Source organism: Notolepis coatsorum (genome assembly GCF_963971535.1).
Source record: "Notolepis coatsorum genome assembly, chromosome: 1".
Lineage (NCBI taxonomy): Eukaryota > Metazoa > Chordata > Actinopteri > Aulopiformes > Paralepididae > Notolepis > Notolepis coatsorum.
Genome location: NC_140165.1, coordinates 173,415,932 through 173,439,652, shown reverse-complemented (window position 1 = coordinate 173,439,652; position 23,721 = coordinate 173,415,932). Strand labels below are relative to the sequence as shown.

The 23,721-nt window shown below is 39.3% G+C and overlaps 1 protein-coding gene across 1 annotated transcript in view; it reads left to right on the top strand.

Moving 5' to 3' along the window:
- Positions 1 to 23,721, top strand: part of LOC311223464 (protocadherin Fat 3-like) — a gene marked incomplete at both ends in the record, with an annotated part of 130,417 nt that overhangs the window by 574 nt on the left and 106,122 nt on the right. The gene's annotated exons all lie outside the window — the stretch shown is intronic.

The following is a 23,721-nucleotide window of genomic DNA, read 5'->3' as shown; positions in this document are numbered from 1 at the left end:
GCACACACACATCCTGGCGCCTCATTCTGTGTCAATTGCCAGTGACCAGAGCGTTTGGAGGTTGCCCTTGTTTTCCACTGTGTGTGGCTTTATATTGTTGGCCTCTGTGCCGTTTACCACTCTTAAGTGGATCTTCACATATATATTTATACTGCCCTTTGTTTCTCCTTTGTGTGTGTTGTATACATTGTTGGCCTCTGTGCCTATTTTCTTCCCTGTTAAGGGATTGCTATCTATATACATATTGTTGGCTTTTAGGCCATTTTTGCCACTGTTTCCCCAAGGGAACTTTATACTGTGTTGGCCCTTGCCAACACTTGTGTTTTACCTATATTACTTGTTTGTTCTCCCCTTATCCTTCTCCCTGTTTGTTAATTGTTTGTGGGTTGTTTTTTCCCTTCGTTATATATACATATTGCATGTGGAGGTTTGAATCCCTGCCACAGATAATAAATATCATTTACCTTTTGAAAGCGCATTTGTGTTGTTTCCTACCTGCCCGGGACTGTGCTTTAAAAGCATCTACTGAGAGGGGCTGTTTTTTGTTCATGTGCAGCCTGCTCCAGTTTCTATTCTATGTGGTCATCAGACCTTTGTACGTGACACCTGGATACTGGACTTTCTGAGCGAAAGGCCCCAGGCGGTCAGGGTGGGGGGTCAGACCTCCAACACCATCACCCTGAGCATTGGGTCACCCCAGGGCTGTGTTCTGAGCCCCCTGCTGTACTCACTATACACACACGACTGTGTGGCCAAGTTCAGCTCCAACTCCATAGTGAAGTTTGCAGACGACACAGTGGTTGTGGGGCTGATCTCGGACAACAACGAGAAGGCCTACCGGGAGGAGGTTGAGGTACTGGAACGCTGGTGCCAGGACAACAGCCTGCTCCTGAACATTGGTAAAACCAAGGAGCTGATCGTGGATTAGACACACACACCACTGAGGATAAACGGGGCTACCGTGGACAGGGTGAGCAGCTTTAAGTACCTGGGGGTCCACATCTCAGAGGATCTGACATGGTCAACACACATAGACTCAAAAAAGGCAAAGCAGCGCCTCTACCACCTGAGACAGTTAAGGAAGTTCAGAGTATCTGGGAAGATACTCCAGTCCTTCTACTCAGGAGCTGTAGAGAGCATCTTGACTGGAAACATCACTGCCTGGTATGGAAACAGCACGGCACAGGACAAGAAGGCCCTACAGAGAGTGGTGCGCTCAGCCGAGCGTACCACTCTCTGTAGGGCCTTCTTGTCCTGTGCCGTGCTGTTTCCATAGAATAATGAAAGACCCACACCACCCCAACAACAGCCTGTTCATGCTGCTGAGGTCAGGCAGACGCCTGCGAACCCCAGCTACTAGGACAGAGAGGCTTCGGCTCAGCTTCTTCCCCCAGGCCATCAGAGCCTTGAACACTGAACTCTCCACACTCAAGCACACATGAGCACACACACGATACACACACTGTACACGCTCACACACTAGCAGCCACTTTAACATGAGCAAGCACACACTCATGCTGCACATGCCCACACTTATGGCCACTAAGGAAAGGTCACTTTAAAAATAGTATAGTATAACTTGAGATTGTATAAAATAGCAATGTACAGAAAGACCCAGTGCCTCATCCGTAGCTAACAGTGTATGCACTACCACAGGACCTAGCATGTCCTCCATGCTCTGTAAATAACTTATGTACAAATACCGATATGCCCTACTATGTTAATGTTTATTGCACAATGTTGTTTTATTGGATTCCATTATATGTTGTTATTACTGTATTGCACATCGTTGCGGGCAAGACCACCCGCATTTCATTGTATACTTGTATGGCGTGACAAATAAAACTCTTGACTTGACTTGACTTGAGATAGGGGGCATTATGGTACAGTAGATGTCAGATAGGGGGCGTTATGGTACAGTAGATGCCAGATAGGGGGCGTTATGGTACAGTAGATGTCAGATAGGGGGTGTTATGGTACAGTAGATGTCAGATAGGGGGTGTTATGGTACAGTAGATGTCAGATAGGGGGTGTTATGGTACAGTAGATGTCAGATAGGGGGCGTTATGGTACAGTAGATGTCAGATAGGGGGTGTTATGGTACAGTAGATGTCAGATAGGGGGTGTTATGGTACAGTAGATGTCAGATAGGGGGTGTTATGGTACAGTAGATGTCAGATAGGGGGTGTTATGGTACAGTAGATGTCAGATAGGGGGTGTTATGGTACAGTAGATGTCAGATAGGGAGACAGGACCACTGGTCTAAATGAGTGATGTTGTTTACAGCCTGCTATATGAAGTGGAGCTCCCAGAGGGGCCTCTCAACATGGCGTTCCCCCAGGTGCACAGTGAGCATCGAGGGGCTCAGCTGGTCCATATTGTCGGGGGAGGGTTAGGGTTATTGTCGGGGGAGGGTTAGGGTTATTGTCGGGGGAGGGTTAGGGTTATTGTCGGTGGAGGGTTAGGGTTATTGTCAGGGGAGGGTTAGGGTTATTGTCGGGGGAGGGTTATTGTCGGGGGAGGGTTAGGGTTATTGTCGGGGGAGGGTTAGGGTTATTATCCCATTTAGTGGCATGTGGTGGTTAGTTCTGTTACAGCATTCAAGACATAGACAGCTTTTGTGTTTGTGAACACAATGGGCCTCATTCACCAATACTCTCTTATTATTTTTCTTATATCGTTTCTTAACACTTTGATTGCCTAAGGCTAAATTCATGATATACCATCCGTTGCCAGCTCTATTTAACATGGAGAAGTTCCCCTTCTTTGCAGGGCTATAACTTTTTAAATTCTATTGCTAGATTGCCATTATTAGGGCCCATTCAAGGTCCTATATGTATTGTTCATGGTGTAGCAACGTTAAACTTTTTCATTCACATATTCATACTAAAATATGATCTAAAGTATAAGTATGTTTTCATCTCTTTCTGCAGCTTTCTCCAGAACATGATTTATAGCCCCAAATGCATTATATTGATGATGAAATACAGTTTGATAGCAATCAGCGCGATATAAAAAATTCCAACTGGAAGTACTTCTGGAAGTTACTACACGTCATCTGATGTTGACCGGATGGGCGAGGGGGCGTTTATAATTCCGTGGGCAGCGTTATACCATTCATCTAATGTGGGACATATGTTCATCAGATCAGTTAGTATCGAACACGGAAATATTACACGCTAAAACTCACCCCAGTCTCCGCGGGCCATTGGGCGATCAACGTGGGGTAGACAGTTTTTCTATTATGGGATGTAAAAATACCCGGTCCATTTCCAGGTTGTACAATGGTATATACGTCCAAATCATGTTGTTTATCGAGTTATTGGCAACGGATCGCTATGTATTGTGTCAAGATGGAGTCGCGGGAGCTATAGAGAGTGGCCGGAAGTAATATGGGTGAACAGCACTTCAGCCACATCACTTCCTGTTTGGCGCTTCTGCCGATCGGCCACCAGATGGCGCTCTTGAACCGCTAGAGGATTGAGAGGAGCTCTGAACTGTGTGTGAAGGCTGCGGATGGAAAATATGATTCCGATCACAGATTTTTGAAATATTGATATCAAAGACGAGTTACGGCGTCTTCGGCAACTTGAGCATGGCGGGGAAGGACGCCTAAACTCGTCCTCTGGCAACTAAAGTGTTAACTGTCTGTTAAGAGAACAATAAGAAAAGCCACCCCACAACTTTGCAATCAAAAGTTAGGGGGCTAATAACCCTTGCCATAATTTCAGTGCGCCCCCTAACTTTTGATTGCAAGGTCTGACATTGACCCCCTTTTCAGGAGTTGACCTAGAGCCCACCAAGGTCATGCATATCAAATTTGGTCAATGTCAGACCTTGCAATACACTGTAAGGCACTGTAAGGCTACTGTCCTGCCTCACTTCCAGTGATGAAGCTAAGCTATGCTAACGGAGCGTCTATTCCCAAAGCTAAAATGCACGCACAGAGACAAAAAAGGTATGTATCTTCTTGTCTAACTCCAGGGAAGATGTTAAATAAGCTAATTTCCCAAAATGTTGGAGTTCCCCTTTAATTTTCTCACTTGCTATGTGAGAATGTTAGTTATTATGTTCTCAATGCCCCTTGCATTGGATGAGTTGTGTGGAAGCGTAGTTCTAGTGCTATCTCTTTGTACATTGTGGCTGTGTCTGACAAAAGTTAACAATAAATAATGGTATCAGGAATACATTTGCCTCCTGCGTTAACTGTGCATAGCTGAATAGACTGTATTTTAACGCCGGTCATATGGTGGTACTTGGAGAGCCAGCTACGTTATCAGGTGGTACTTGGTGTAAAAAGTTTGAGAACCACTGCACTACACTATACTACACACTACACTATACTACACACTACACTATACTACACACTACACTATACTGCACACTACACTATACTACACACTACACTATACTGCACACTACACTATACTACACACTACACTATACTACACACTACACTATACTACACACTACACTATACTACACACTACACTGCACACTACACTATACTACACACTACACTATACTGCACACTACACTATACTACACACTACACTATACTACACACTACACTATACTACACACTACACTATACTACACATTACACTATACTGCACACTACACTATACTACACACTACACTATACTACACACTACACTATACTACACACTACACTATACTACACACTACACTATACTACACACTACACTATACTACACACTACACTATACTGCACACTACACTATACTACACACTACACTATACTACACACTACACTATACTACACACTACACTATACTACACACTATATTGCACACTACACTATACTACACACTATACTACACACTACACTATACTACACACTACACTATACTACACACTACACTATACTACACACTATACTGCACACTACACTATACTACACACTATACTACACACTACACCATACTACACACTACACTATACTGCACACTACACTATACTACACACTACACTATACTACACACTATACTACACACTACACTATACTACACACTATACTACACACGACACCATACTACACACTACACTATACTACACACTACACTATACTACACACTACACTATACTACACACTACACTATACTACACACTATACTACACACTACACTATACTACACACTATACTACACACTACACTATACTACACACTACACTATACTACACACTATACTGCACACTACACTATACTACACACTATACTACACACTACACTATACTACACACTATACTACACACTACACTATACTACACACTACACTACACTATACTACACACTACACTATACTACACACTACACTATACTACACACTACACTATACTACACACTATACTGCACACTACACTATACTACACACTATACTACACACTACACCATACTACACACTACACTATACTACACACTACACTATACTACACACTACACTATACTACACACTACACTATACTATACACTACACTATACTACACACTATACTACACACTACACTATACTACACACTACACTATACTACACACTACACTATACTACACACTATACTACACACTACACTATACTACACACTACACTATACTACACACTATACTACACACTACACTATACTACACACTACACTATACTACACACTACACTATACTGCACACTACACTATACTACACACTATACTACACACTACACTATACTACACACTACACTATACTACACACTACACTATAATACACACTACACTATACTACACACTACACTATACTACACACTACACTATACTACACACTACACTATACTACACACTATACTGCACACTACACTATACTACACACTACACTATACTACACACTACACTATACTACACACTACACTATACTACACACTACACTATACTATACACTACACTATACTACACACTATACTACACACTACACTATACTACACACTACACTATACTACACACTACACTATACTACACACTATACTACACACTACACTATACTACACACTACACTATACTACACACTATACTACACACTACACTATACTACACACTACACTATACTACACACTACACTATACTGCACACTACACTATACTACACACTATACTACACACTACACTATACTACACACTACACTATACTACACACTACACTATAATACACACTACACTATACTACACACTACACTATACTACACACTACACTATACTACACACTACACTATACTACACACTATACTGCACACTACACTATACTACACACTACACTATACTACACACTATACTACACACTACACTATACTACACACTACACTATACTGCACACTACACTATACTACACACTACACCAGGGGTGGGCAACTTTGTATATGGTGAGGGCCACAAAATGTCCACAATCAATCTGGGGGGCCGCATTGTTTATCGGCAGTCCCGCCAGTAGTACCCCATCACTCAAATAGCCCATAATAGTCACAGATGTGATAAATAAGGTATATAAACAATTATAATTTGTTGTAACTTTGTTTTTATTCCATTTCAAATGCATTTAGTAATGCAAATTCAACTTTATGAATTTATAAACAGCTGAATTTAAAAGTATTGCTGTGACCCCAAATATATACAAAAATGATCAATTATAATTAAGGCTTCTAATAAAATAAATGTATGAACTCAAAGCCCACTGCTCAACAAACACAAAGCAGCATTCCTGCTGCATTTCACTACAACAGTAAATCAAAAGTGCAATAATAAATGATTTTGTTAAAATGTATAAACTTTTATCCTGCTACTAAACAAAACATTATAACACTGAAATGCATGTTATGGATATGAAGCACTCAGGAATGTTTTGTTTAGTAGCAGGATACAAGTTTATACATTTAACAAAATCATTTATTAATGCACTTTTGATTTACTGTTGTAGTGAAATGCAGCAGGAATGCTGCTTTGTGTTTGTGTTATTAGTGTTATCTGAACACTACAAAAGTAAACAAGTAAAGTGCAAGTAAAGTAAAGTGCAATACTACATGCCTCCCATCAGGCCATGTGAGCGGATCGGAGCGTGAGCGGCGCGGGGCGCGGAGCGGGCGGTTTTGACGTGAGCGAGGAGTGGGTTTTAAAATGGGTCGGTGCGACGTCCGGAGCGAGAGTTCTCCTCCGCTCCAATCCACTCCAGGTCGCTCACAGTGGTTTAACACTGTTGATGTAATATACATGCAGTACAATGCCAAAGCAACAGATGGCGATGTACAAACATGAAGGCCATTTTCAACCAATGAGAAGGGTGAACCTGTGATATTCACTCCTGTTAGAAAACGTATCGACGCCATTGTTGTTGACGTTAGCTTACATGCTAATGTTAATGGCAGCGACCATAGCATTGTGGCTCGGCTAGCCTATCATCGCTTAATATAGCTAGTGAATGGATAAACAACGTTATTTAACATTGCAGAATGGGTACAATTACAATGCGGCTCAATACAAACAATTGTTAAGGGGCCCAGGGGGTGTAGACTGTTGTAGTTTGAGCTAATTTACACCATGCTCCAAAAAAAAAAAAAAAAATCTGCCGAGCGATCTGGCGCGGGGCTCGATTCAAGGTGAGCGGGGAGCGAGCGGAGAGCGACTTGGGGGCGGGCGGGGTCAACATGATCGATTAGCGGAGCGGACCAAGCTTTAAAGAGCGAAGAGCGGATTTCTCGGCCGCGCCGATCCGCTCACGTGGCCTGCCTCCCATTGACCCTTTATCAAACTGGCATGACATTCACCCTCGCCCCACAGTGGGTCCATAATGGTTATAATAATAATAATAATGGTCCCCTCTCTACACCTCTCCATCATCTCCCCCCCCCCTCTCTACACCTCTTCATCATCTCTCCCCCCCCTCTCTACACCTCTTCATCATCTCCTTCCCCCCCTCTACACCTCTTCATCATCTCCTTCCCCCCCTCTACACCTCTTCATCATCTCCTCCCCCCCCTGTCTTTAATGAGACACTTGTGGTCTCTCCATTTGGCGCACAATAGCAGGAATGTCAACTTCAATGTTTGTGCATGCAATCTGCATCAGATGAAATAATGTTTCATCCAACAGCCTGTTTCTCTCCTTTGACTTGATGTGCTTCATGTTTGAGAAATTGCTCTCACATATGTATGTGCTCCCAAACATACTGGCCATAGAGAGGGCAAAGTCCCTGAGGAGTGGGAAGCGGGGCTCAGGTAGCAGTTTCCAAAACGAAATTCCCCTCTCATTTCTCTTTGCTTGAAAAAAAGGATCTGACTGTAGCTCGCACAGTTCAAGCTGCAACGGTGGGGGGGGGGGGGCTGCTCTGACATCGTAGCGGTGAGGGGGCCGGCAAACAGCGCTATCCGTGACTGCATGCCGTTGAAATCTTCAAACGATCATTGAATTGCATTTGCAGTGTTTCAATGTCGCTCCTGTACTTTCCGACGGCTCAGCCATCGGATTTCTGTGTGTAGCTGCAAGTCGCCATAATCAGTGTCCATCTCTTCCAAAAAGGAGACAAACTTTCTATGGTTTAGTGACCTGTTGCCTCCACGAATTAGATTGGTAACCTTGGTAACCAAATCCATAACATGGCTGTATTCAAGCTTCTTGGCACAGAGAGCCTCCTATATCAGATACAAAAAAAGAAAAACGATTTAACGACTCTCGCATATAATTTGACTACACTCGACTCGCATTGGTCATTATAGTGACGCACAATAGATGGAAATTATGTTAGCGAACTTACCTGATGTATAATGCAGTGCAGCATTGGACACTCAACCCCACTCTGCCTTAGAAGCCCGGCGAATCCATCGGTAACAACAGCCGACAGTTTATCAAAACCCCCATATTGCTGCACGGCACTTTCAACAGCGTTGAATATGTGCACACTAGGGCTGACCCCTATTAGTCAAATAGTCGACTAATCGATCGAAAGGAGCCATAGTTGACTGCCAACTCTTCTTAGTCGAATACAATACAAAAAAATAAAAAAATAAAAAAACAAAAAAATAAAAAAATAAAAAAATATTATAATTTTTTTTTTTTTTGGCCTGGGGCCGCATGGAACGTCGGTGAGGGCCGCATGCGGCCCGCGGACCGCCAGTTGCCCCTCCCTGCACTACACTATACTACACACTATACTGCACACTACACTATACTACACACTACACTATACTACACACTACACTATACTACACACTATACTGCACACTACACTATACTACACACTACACTATACTACACACTACACTATACTACACACTATACTGCACACTACACTATACTACACACTACACTATACTACACACTACACTACACACTACACTATACTACACACTACACTATACTGCACACTACACTACACACTACACTATACTGCACACTACACTACACACTACACTATACTGCACACTACACTATACTACACACTACACTATACTACACACTACACTATACTACACACTACACTATACTACACACTACACTATACTGCACACTACACTACACACTACACTATACTACACACTATACTATACTACACACTACACTATACTGCACACTATACTACACACTACACTACACACTATACTATACTACACACTACACTATACTGCACACTACACTACACACTACACTATACTGCACACTACACTACACACTACACTATACTGCACACTACACTATACTACACACTACACTATACTACACACTACACTATACTACACACTACACTATACTACACACTACACTATACTGCACACTACACTACACACTACACTATACTACACACTATACTATACTACACACTACACTATACTGCACACTATACTACACACTACACTACACACTATACTATACTACACACTACACTATACTGCACACTACACTATACTGCACACTACACTATACTACACACTACACTACACACTACACTATACTGCACACTACACTATACTACACACTACACTACACACTACACTATACTACACACTACACTATACTACACACTACACTACACTGCACACTACACTATACTACACACTACACTACACTACACACTACACTATACTACACACTACACTATACTACACACTACACTATACTGCACACTACACTATACTACACACTATACTACACACTACACTATACTACACACTACACTATACTGCACACTATACTATACTACACACTACACTATACTACACACTACACTATACTACACACTACACTATACTGCACACTACACTATACTACACACTACACTATACTACACACTACACTATACTACACACTATACTATACTACACACTACACTGCACACTACACTATACTGCACACTACACTATACTACACACTACACTATACTACACACTATACTATACTACACACTACACTATACTACACACTACACTATACTGCACACTACACTATACTACACACTACACTATACTGCACACTACACTATACTACACACTACACTATACTACACACTACACTATACTACACACTACACTATACTACACACTACACTAGACTACACACTACACTATACTACACACTACACTATACTACACATTATACTATACTACACACTACACTACACACTACACTATACTGCACACTACACTACACACTACACTATACTGCACACTACACTATACTACACACTACACTATACTGCACACTACACTATACTACACACTACACTATACTGCACACTATACTACACACTACACTATACTACACACTACACTACACTACACACTACACTACACTACACACTACACTATACTACACACTACACTACACTACACACTACACTATACTACACACTACACTATACTACACACTACACTATACTACACACTACACTATACTGCACACTACACTATACTACACACTACACTATACTACACACTACACTATACTACACACTACACTACACTACACACTACACTATACTACACACTACACTATACTAAACACTACACTATACTACACACTACACTACACTACACACTACACTATACTACACACTACACTATACTACACACTACACTATACTACACACTACACTATACTACACACTACACTATACTACACACTACACTATACTACACACTACACTACACTACACACTACACTATACTACACACTACACTATACTACACACTACACTATACTACACACTACACTATACTACACACTACACTATACTGCACACTACACTATACTACACACTACACTATACTACACACTACACTATACTACACACTACACTATACTACACACTACACTATACTACACACTACACTATACTACACACTACACTACACTACAGACTACACTATACTACACACTACACTATACTACACACTACACTATACTGCACACTACACTATACTACACACTACACTATACTACACACTACACTATACTACACACTACACTATACTACACACTACACTATACTGCACACTACACTATACTACACACTACACTATACTACACACTACACTATACTACACACTACACTATACTGCACACTACACTATACTACACACTACACTATACTGCACACTACACTATACTACACACTATACTGCACACTACACTATACTACACACTACACTATACTACACACTACACTATACTGCACACTACACTATACTACACACTACACTATACTACACACTACACTACACTGCACACTACACTACACACTACACTACACTACACACTACACTATACTGCACACTACACTATACTACACACTACACTACACTACACACTACACTATACTGCACACTACACTATACTGCACACTACACTATACTACACACTACACTATACTACACACTACACTACACTGCACACTACACTACACACTACACTATACTACACACTACACTACACACTACACTATACTACACACTACACTATACTGCACACTACACTATACTACACACTACACTATACTACACACTATACTATACTACACACTACACTATACTACACACTACACTATACTACACACTACACTATACTGCACACTACACTATACTACACACTACACTATACTACACACTACACTATACTACACACTACACTATACTACACACTACACTATACTGCACACTACACTATATTGCACACTACACTATACTACACACTACACTATACTACACACTACACTATACTACACACTATACTATACTACACACTACACTATACTACACACTATACTATACTACACACTACACTATACTACACACTACACTATACTACACACTACACTATACTACACACTACACTATACTACACACTACACTATACTACACACTACACTATACTACACATTATACTATACTACACACTACACTACACACTATACTATACTGCACACTACACTACACACTACACTATACTGCACACTACACTATACTGCACACTACACTATACTACACACTACACTATACTGCACACTATACTACACACTACACTATACTACACACTACACTATACTGCACACTACACTATACTGCACACTACACTATACTACACACTACACTATACTACACATTATACTATACTACACACTACACTACACACTACACTATACTGCACACTACACTACACACTACACTATACTGCACACTACACTATACTGCACACTACACTATACTACACACTACACTATACTGCACACTATACTGCACACTACACTATACTACACACTACACTATACTACACACTACACTATACTGCACACTACACTATACTACACACTACACTATACTACACACTACACTATACTACACACTACACTATACTACACACTACACTATACTACACATTATACTATACTACACACTACACTACACACTACACTATACTGCACACTACACTACACACTACACTATACTGCACACTACACTATACTACACACTACACTATACTGCACACTACACTATACTACACACTACACTCTACTGCACACTATACTACACACTACACTATACTACACACTACACTACACTACACACTACACTATACTGCACACTATACTATACTACACACTACACTATACTACACACTACACTATACTACACACTACACTATACTGCACACCACACTATACTACACACTACACAATACTACACACTACACTATACTACACACTACACTATACTACACACTACACTATACTGCACACTACACTATACTGCACACTACACTATACTGCACACTACACTATACTACACACTATACTACACTGCACACTACACTATACTACACACTACACTATACTACACACTACACTATACTACACACTACACTATACTACACACTACACTATACTACACACTACACTATACTACACACTACACTATACTGCACACTATACTATACTGCACACTACACTATACTACACACTACACTACACTACACACTACACTATACTACACACTACACTATACTACACACTACACTACACTACACACTACACTATACTACACACTACACTACACTACACACTACACTATACTACACACTACACTATACTACACATTATACTATACTACACACTACACTACACACTACACTATACTGCACACTACACTACACACTACACTATACTGCACACTACACTATAATACACACTACACTATACTGCACACTACACTATACTACACACTACACTATACTGCACACTATACTACACACTACACTATACTACACACTACACTACACTACACACTACACTATACTGCACACTATACTATACTACACACTACACTATACTACACACTACACTATACTACACACTACACTATACTGCACACTACACTATACTACACACTACACAATACTACACACTACACTATACTACACACTACACTATACTACACACTACACTATACTGCACACTACACTATACTGCACACTACACTCTACTGCACACTACACTATACTACACACTACACTATACTACACACTACACTATACTACACACTACACTACACTACACACTACACTATACTACACACTACACTATACTACACACTACACTATACTACACACTACCCTATACTACACACTACACTATACTACACACTACACTATACTGCACACTACACTATACTACACACTACACTATACTACACACTACACTATACTACACACTACACTACACTACACAATACTACACACTACACTATACTACACACTACACTATACTACACACTACACTATACTACACACTACACTATACTACACACTACACTATACTACACACTACACTATACTACACACTACACTATACTACACACTACACTACACTACACACTACACTATACTACACACTACACTATACTACACACTACACTATACTGCACACTACACTATACTACACACTACACTATACTACACACTACACTATACTGCACACTACACTATACTACACACTACACTATACTGCACACTACACTATACTACACACTATACTGCACACTACACTATACTACACACTACACTATACTACACACTACACTATACTGCACACTACACTATACTACACACTACACTATACTACACACTACACTACACTGCACACTACACTACACACTACACTACACTACACACTACACTATACTGCACACTACACTATACTACACACTACACTACACTACACACTACACTATACTGCACACTACACTATACTACACACTACACTATACTACACACTACACTATACTACACACTACACTACACTGCACACTACACTACACACTACACTATACTACACACTACACTACACACTACACTATACTACACACTACACTATACTGCACACTACACTATACTACACACTACACTATACTACACACTATACTATACTACACACTACACTATACTACACACTACACTATACTACACACTACACTATACTGCACACTACACTATACTACACACTACACTATACTGCACACTACACTATACTACACACTACACTATACTACACACTATACTATACTACACACTACACTATACTACACACTACACTATACTACACACTACACTATACTACACAGTACACTATACTGCACACTACACTATATTGCACACTACACTATACTACACACTACACTATACTACACACTACACTATACTACACACTATACTATACTACACACTACACTATACTGCACACTACACTATACTACACACTACACTATACTACACACTATACTATACTACACACTACACTATACTACACACTACACTATACTACACACTACACTATACTACACACTACACTATACTACACACTACACTATACTACACATTATACTATACTACACACTACACTACACACTACACTATACTGCACACTACACTACACACTACACTATACTGCACACTACACTATACTGCACACTACACTATACTACACACTACACTATACTGCACACTATACTACACACTACACTATACTACACACTACACTATACTGCACACTACACTATACTGCACACTACACTATACTACACACTACACTATACTACACATTATACTATACTACACACTACACTACACACTACACTATACTGCACACTACACTACACACTACACTATACTGCACACTACACTATACTGCACACTACACTATACTACACACTACACTATACTGCACACTATACTGCACACTACACTATACTACACACTACACTATACTACACACTACACTATACTGCACACTACACTATACTACACACTACACTATACTACACACTACACTATACTACACACTACACTATACTACACACTACACTATACTACACATTATACTATACTACACACTACACTACACACTACACTATACTGCACACTACACTACACACTACACTATACTGCACACTACACTATACTACACACTACACTATACTGCACACTACACTATACTACACACTACACTATACTGCACACTATACTACACACTACACTATACTACACACTACACTACACTACACACTACACTATACTGCACACTATACTATACTACACACTACACTATACTACACACTACACTATACTACACACTACACTATACTGCACACTACACTATACTACACACTACACAATACTACACACTACACTATACTACACACTACACTATACTACACACTACACTATACTGCACACTACACTATACTGCACACTACACTATACTGCACACTACACTATACTACACACTATACTACACTGCACACTACACTATACTACACACTACACTATACTACACACTACACTATACTGCACACTACACTATACTACACACTACACTATACTACACACTACACTATACTACACACTACACTATACTGCACACTATACTATACTGCACACTACACTATACTACACACTACACTACACTACACACTACACTATACTACACACTACACTATACTACACACTACACTACACTACACACTACACTATACTACACACTACACTACACTACACACTACACTATACTACACACTACACTATACTACACATTATACTATACTACACACTACACTACACACTACACTATACTGCACACTACACTACACACTACACTATACTGCACACTACACTATACTACACACTACACTATACTGCACACTACACTATACTACACACTACACTATACTGCACACTATACTACACACTACACTATACTACACACTACACTACACTACACACTACACTATACTGCACACTATACTACACACTACACTATACTGCACACTACACTACACACTACACTATACTGCACACTACACTATACTACACACTACACTATACTGCACACTACACTATACTACACACTACACTATACTGCACACTATACTACACACTACACTATACTACACACTACACTACACTACACACTACACTATACTGCACACTATACTATACTACACACTACACTATACTACACACTACACTATACTACACACTACACTATACTGCACACTACACTATACTGCACACTATACTATACTACACACTACACTATACTACACACTACACTATACTACACACTACACTATACTGCACACTACACTATACTACACACTACACAATACTACACACTACACTATACTACACACTACACTATACTACACACTACACTATACTGCACACTACACTATACTGCACACTACACTATACTGCACACTACACTATACTACACACTATACTACACTGCACACTACACTATACTACACACTACACTATACTGCACACTACACTATACTACACACTACACTATACTGCACACTATACTATACTACACACTACACTATACTACACACTATACTATACTACACACTACACTATACTACACACTACACTACACTACACACTACACTATACTACACACTACACTATACTACACACTACACTATACTACACACTACACTATACTACACACTACACTATACTACACACTACACTATACTGCACACTACACTATACTACACACTACACTATACTACACACTACACTATACTACACACTACACTATACTACACACTACACTATACTACACACTACACTATACTACACACTACACTATACTACACACTACACTATACTACACACTACACTATACTACACACTACACTATACTACACACTACACTATACTACACACTACACTATACTACACACTACACTATACTACACACTACACTATACTACACACTACACTATACTGCACACTACACTATACTACACACTACACTATACTGCACACTACACTATACTACACACTATACTGCACACTACACTATACTACACACTACACTATACTACACACTATACTACACACTACACTATACTACACACTACACTATACTGCACACTACACTATACTACACACTACACTATACTACACACTACACTATACTGCACACTACACTACACACTACACTACACTACACACTACACTATACTGCACACTACACTATACTACACACTACACTACACTACACACTACACTATACTGCACACTACACTATACTGCACACTACACTATACTACACACTACACTATACTACACACTACACTACACTGCACACTACACTACACACTACACTATACTACACACTACACTACACACTACACTATACTACACACTACACTATACTGCACACTACACTATACTACACACTACACTATACTACACACTATACTATACTACACACTACACTATACTACACACTACACTATACTACACACTACACTATACTGCACACTACACTATACTACACACTACACTATACTACACACTACACTATACTGCACACTACACTATACTACACACTACACTATACTACACACTACACTATACTACACACTACACTATACTACACACTACACTATACTGCACACTACACTATACTGCACACTACACTATACTACACACTACACTATACTACACACTACACTATACTACACACTACACTATACTGCACACTACACTATACTACACACTACACTATACTGCACACTACACTATACTACACACTACACTATACGACACACTATACTGCACACTACACTGCACACTACACTATACTACACACGATACTATACTACACACTACACTATACTGCACACTACACTATACTACACACTACACTATACTACACACTATACTATACTACACACTACACTATACTACACACTACACTATACTACACACTACACTATACTACACACTACACTATACTACACACTACACTATACTACACACTATACTATACTACACACTACACTACACACTACACTATACTGCACACTACACTACACACTACACTATACTGCACACTACACTATACTGACACACTACACTATACTACACACTACACTATACTGCACACTATACTGCACACTACACTATACTACACACTACACTATACTGCACACTACACTATACTACACACTACACTATACTACACACTACACTATACTACACACTACACTATACTACACACTACACTATACTAGCACACTACACTATACTACACACTACACTACACACTACACTATACTGCACACTACACTACACACTACACTATACTGCACACTACACTATACTGCACACTACACTATACTACACACTACACTACACACTACACTATACTTCACACTACACTATACTACACACTACACTATACTGCACACTACACTACACACTACACTATACTGCACACTACACTACACACTACACTATACTGCACACTACACTATACTACACACTACACTATACTACACACTACACTATACTACACACTATACTATACTACACACTACACTACACACTACACTATACTGCACACTACACTATACTACACACTACACTATACTGCACACTACACTACACACTACACTATACTACACACTACACTATACTACACACTACACTATACTGCACACTACACTATACTACACACTACACTATACTAGCACACTATACTGCACACTACACTACACACTACACTATACTACACACTACACTATACTACACACTACACTATACTGCACACTACACTATACTGCACACTACACTATACTACACACTACACTATACTACACACTACACTATACTACACACTACACTATACTACACACTACACTATACTGCACACTACACTATACTGCACACTACACTATACTACACACTACACTATACTACACACTACACTATACTGCACACTACACTATACTACACACTACACTATACTACACACTACACTATACTACACACTACACTATACTACACACTACACTATACTGCACACTACACTATACTGCACACTACACTATACTACACACTACACTATACTACACACTACACTATACTACACACTACACTATACTACACACTACACTATACTACACACTACACTATACTACACACTACACTATACTGCACACTACACTATACTACACACTACACTATACTACACACTACACTATACTACACACTACACTATACTACACACTACACTATACTACACACTACACTATACTACACACTACACTATACTACACACTACACTATACTACACACTACACTATACTACACACTACACTATACTGCACACTACACTATACTGCACACTACACTATACTACACACTACACTATACTGCACACTACACTATACTACACACTACACTATACTACACACTACACTACACTGCACACTACTACACACTACACTATACTGCACACTACACTACTACACACTACACTATACTGCACACTACACTATACTACACACTACACTATACTACACACTACACTATACTACACACTACACTATACTACACACTACACTATACTGCACACTACACTATACTACACACTACACTATACTACACACTATACTACACACTACACTATACTACACACTACACTATACTACACACTACACTATACTGCACACTACACTATACTACACACTACACTATACTACACACTACACTATACTACACACTACACTATACTACACACTACACTACACACTACACTATACTGCACACTACACTATACTACACACTACACTATACTACACACTACACTATACTGCACACTACACTATACTACACACTACACTATACTACACACTACACTATACTACACACTACACTATACACACACACTACTACTACACACTACACTATACTACACACTACACTACACACTACACTATACTACACACTACACTATACTGCACACTACACTATACTACACACTACACTATACTACACACTACACTATACTACACACTACACTATACTACACACTACACTATACTACACACTACACTATACTGCACACTACACTATACTACACACTACACTATACTACACACTACACTATACTACACACTACACTATACTACACACTACACTATACTACACACTACACTATACTACACACTACACTATACTACACACTACACTATACTACACACTACACTATACTACACACTACACTATACTGCACACTACACTATACTACACACTACACTATACTACACACTACACTATACTACACACTACACTATACTACACACTACACTATACTACACACTACACTATACTACACACTACACTATACTACACACTACACTATACTACACACTACACTATACTACACACTACACTATACTACACACTACACTATACTACACACTACACTATACTACACACTACACTATACTACACACTACACTATACTGCACACTACACTATACTACACACTACACTATACTACACACTACACTATACTACACACTACACTATACTGCACACTACACTATACTACACACTACACTATACTACACACTACACTATACTACACACTACACTATACTGCACACTACACTATACTACACACTACACTATACTACACACTACACTATACTACACACTACACTATACTACACACTACACTATACTACACACTACACTATACTACACACTACACTATACTGCACACTACACTATACTACACACTACACTATACTACACACTACACTATACTACACACTACACTATAACTACACACTACACTATACTACACACTACACTATACTGCACACTACACTATACTACACACTACACTATACTACACACTACACTATACTGCACACTACACTACACACTACACTATACTACACACTACACTACACACTACACTATACTGCACACTACACTATACTACACACTACACTATACTACACACTACACTATACTACACACTACACTATACTACACACTACACTATACTACACACTACACTATACTGCACACTACACTATACTACACACTACTATACTACACACTACACTATACTACACACTACACTATACTACACACTACACTATACTGCACACTACACTATACTACACACTACACTATACTACACACTACACTATACTACACACTACTACTACACACTACACTATACTACACACTACACTATACTACACACTACACTATACTGCACACTACACTATACTACACACTACACTATACTGCACACTACACTATACTACACACTACACTATACTACACACTACACTATACTACACACTACACTATACTACACACTACACTATACTACACTACTACACACTATACTACACACTACACTATACTACACACTACACTATACTGCACACTACACTATACTACACACTACACTATACTACACACTACACTATACTACACACTACACTATACTACACACTACACTATACTGCACACTACACTATACTGCACACTACACTATACTACACACTACACTATACTACACACTACACTATACTACACACTACACTATACTACACACTACACTATACTACACACTACACTATACTACACACTACACTATACTACACACTACACTATACTACACACTACACTATACTGCACACTACACTATACTACACACTACACTATACTACACACTACACTATACTACACACTACACTATACTACACACTACACTATACTACACACTACACTATACTACACACTACACTATACTACACACTACACTATACTACACACTACACTATACTACACACTACACTATACTACACACTACACTATACTACACACTACACTATACTACACACTACACTATACTACACACTACACTATACTACACACTACACTATACTACACACTACACTATACTTCACACTACACTATACTACACACTACACTATACTACACACTACACTACACACTACACTATACTACACACTACACTATACTGCACACTACACTATACTACACACTACACTACTACCACTACACTATACTACACACTACACTATACTACACACTACACTATACTACACACTACACTATACTGCACACTACACTATACTACACACTACACTATACTACACACTATACTATACTACACACTACACTACACACTACACTATACTGCACACTACACTACACACTACACTATACTGCACACTACACTATACTACACACTACACTATACTGCACACTACCTACTGCACACTACACTATACTACACACTACACTATACTACACACTACACTATACTGCACACTACACTATACTACACACTACACTATACTACACACTACACTATACTACACACTACACTATACTACACACTACACTATACTACACACTACTACTATACTACACACTACACTACTACACACTACACTATACTGCACACTACACTACACTACCTATACTACACACTACACTATACTACACACTACACTATACTGCACACTACACTATACTACACACTACACTATACTGCACACTACTACTACACACTACACTATACTACACACTACACTATACTACACACTACACTATACTGCACACTATACTATACTACACACTACACTATACTACACACTACACTATACTACACACTACACTATACTGCACACTACACTATACTACACTACACAATACTACACACTACTACACACTACTATACTACACACTACACTATACTACACACTACACTATACTGCACACTACACTATACTGCACACTACACTATATGCACACTACACTATACTACACACTATACTACACTGCAC